Source organism: Diuraphis noxia, unplaced genomic scaffold (assembly GCF_037042655.1).
Source record: "Diuraphis noxia isolate RWA-SAM2 unplaced genomic scaffold, SU_Dnox_SAM2 contig0010, whole genome shotgun sequence".
Taxonomy (NCBI): domain Eukaryota; kingdom Metazoa; phylum Arthropoda; class Insecta; order Hemiptera; family Aphididae; genus Diuraphis; species Diuraphis noxia.
Window position 1 is genome coordinate 1,618,949 of NW_028301720.1, and position 3,464 is coordinate 1,622,412.

Genomic DNA, 3,464 nt, shown 5'->3' on the forward strand with positions numbered 1-3,464 from the left:
TAATTCCGCTAAATATCGTTTAAAGTCATTTGTATTGAACTAATCATACTTTTTATATTTTTATCGTTAAGTTCTCATTATTTTACATCTAAAACACGTATTTACAATACATTTGGGTGAATACAAAAAATAGAAAAAAAATTTGGGAAAAAATTGGGTAAAAAATGGTGATAATTCCGCTAAATATCGTTTAAAGTCATTTGTATTGAACTAATCATACTTTTTATATTTTTATCGTTATGTTCACATTATTTTACATCTAAAACACGTCTTTACAATACATTTGGGTGAATATAAAAGGTCGTAAAAAAATTTTGAAATACGGGTGATGAATCCGCTAAATATCGTCTTAAGTCATTTCTATTAAACTAATCATACTTTTTATATTTTTAACGTTAAGTTCACATTATTTTACATCTAAAACACGTATTTACAATACATTTGGTTGAATACGAAAAATAGAAAAAAAATTTGGTAAAAAATTGGGTAAAAAATGGTGATAATTCCGCTAAATATCGTTTAAAGTCATTTGTATTGAACTAATCATACTTTTTATATTTTTATCGTTAAGTTAACATAATTTTACATTTAAAACACGTCTTTGCAATACATTTGGGTGAATATAAAAGGTCGTAAAAAAATTTTGAAATACGGGTGATGAATCCGCTAAATATCGTCTTAAGTCATTTCTATTAAACTAATCATACTTTTTATATTTTTAACGTTAAGTTCACATTATTTTACATCTAAAACACGTATTTACAATACATTTGGGTGAATACAAAAAATAGAGAAAAAAATTGGTAAAAAATGGTGATAATTCCGCTAAATATCGTTTAAAGTCATTTGTATTGAACTAATCATACTTTTTATATTTTTATCGTTAAGTTCACATAATTTTACATCTAAAACACGTCTTTACAATACATTTGGGTGAATATAAAAGGTCGTAAAAAAATTTTGAAATACGGGTGATGAATCCGCTAAATATCGTCTTAAGTCATTTCTATTAAACTAATCATACTTTTTATATTATTATCGTTAAGTTCACATTTTTTTACATATAAAAAACGTGTTTACAATACATTTGGGTGAATACAAAAAATTTGGGAAAAAATTTGGTAAAAAATGGTGATAATTCCGCTAAATATCGTTTAAAGTCATTTGTATTGAACTAATCATACTTTTTATATTTTTATCGTTAAGTTCACATAATTTTACATCTAAAACACGTCTTTACAATACATTTGGGTGAATATAAAAGGTCGTAAAAAAATTTTAAAATACGGGTGATGAATCCGCTAAATATCGTCTTAAGTCATTTCTATTGAACTAATCATACTTTTTATATTATTATCGTTAAGTTCACATTATTTTACATCTAAAAAACGTGTTTACAATAGATTTGGGTGAATACAAAAAATTTGGGAAAAAATTTGGTAAAAAATGGTGATAATTCCGCTAAATATCGTTTAAAGTCATTTGTATTGAACTAATCATACTTTTTATATTTTTATCGTTAAGTTCACATTATTTTACATCTAAAACACGTATTTACAATACATTTGGGTGAATACAAAAAATAGAAAAAAAATTTGGGAAAAAATTGGGTAAAAAATGGTGATAATTCCGCTAAATATCGTTTAAAGTCATTTGTATTGAACTAATCATACTTTTTATATTTTTATCGTTATGTTCACATTATTTTACATCTAAAACACGTCTATACAATACATTTGGGTGAATATAAAAGGTCGTAAAAAAATTTTGAAATACAGGTGATGAATCCGCTAAATATCGTCTTAAGTCATTTCTATTAAACTAATCATACTTTTTATATTTTTAACGTTAAGTTCACATTATTTTACATCTAAAACACGTATTTACAATACATTTGGGTGAATACAAAAAATAGAAAAAAAATTTGGGAAAAAATTTGGTAAAAAATGGTGATAATTTCGCTAAATATCGATTAAAGTCATTTGTATTGAACTAATCATACTTTTTATATTTTTATAGTTAAGTTCACCTTATTTTACATCTAAAACACGTATTTACAATACATTTGGGTGAATAAAAAAACTAGAAAAAAAATTTAGGAAAAAATTTGGTAAAAAATGGTGATAATTCCGCTAAATATCGTTTAAAGTCATTTGTATTGAACTAATCATACTTTTTATATTTTTATCGTTAAGTTCACATTATTTTTCATCTAAAACACGTCTTTACAATACATTTGGGTGAATATAAAATGTCGTAAAAAAAGTTTGAAATACAGGTGATGAATCCGCTAAATATCGTCTTAAGTCATTTCTATTAAACTAATCATACTTTTTATATTTTTATCGTTAAGTTCACATTATTTTACATCTAAAAAACGTGTTTACAATACATTTGGGTGAATACAAAAAATTTGGGAAAAAATTTGGTAAAAAATGGTGATAATTCCGCTAAATATCGTTTAAAGTCATTTGTATTGAACTAATCATACTTTTTATATTTTTATCGTTAAGTTCACATTATTTTACATCTAAAACACGTGTTTACAATACATTTGGGTGAATACAAAAAATAGAAAAAAAATTTGGTAAAAAATGGTGATAATTCCGCTAAATATCGTTTAAAGTCATTTGTATTGAACTAATCATACTTTTTATATTTTTATCGTTAAGTTCACATTATTTTACATCTAAAACACGTATTTACAATACATTTGGGTGAATACAAAAAATAGAAAAAAAATTTGGGAAAAAATTGGGTAAAAAATGGTGATAATTCCGCTAAATATCGTTTAAAGTCATTTGTATTGAACTAATCATACTTTTTATATTTTTATCGTTATGTTCACATTATTTTACATCTAAAACACGTCTTTACAATACATTTGGGTGAATATAAAAGGTCGTAAAAAAATTTTGAAATACAGGTGATGAATCCGCTAAATATCGTCTTAAGTCATTTCTATTAAACTAATCATACTTTTTATATTTTTATCGTTAAGTTCACATTATTTTACATCTAAAAAACGTGTTTACAATACATTTGGGTGAATACAAAAAATTTGGGAAAAAATTTGGTAAAAAATGGTGATAATTCCGCTAAATATCGTTTAAAGTCATTTGTATTGAACTAATCATACTTTTTATATTTTTATCGTTAAGTTCACATTATTTTACATCTAAAACACGTGTTTACAATACATTTGGGTGAATACAAAAAATAGAAAAAAAATTTGGTAAAAAATGGTGATAATTCCGCTAAATATCGTTTAAAGTCATTTGTATTGAACTAATCATACTTTTTATATTATTATCGTTAAGTTCACATTATTTTACATCTAAAACTCGTATTTACAATACATTTGGGTGAATACAAAAAATAGAAAAAAAATTTGGGAAAAAATTGGGTAAAAAATGGTGATAATTCCGCTAAATATCGTTTAAAGTCATTTGTATTGAACTAAT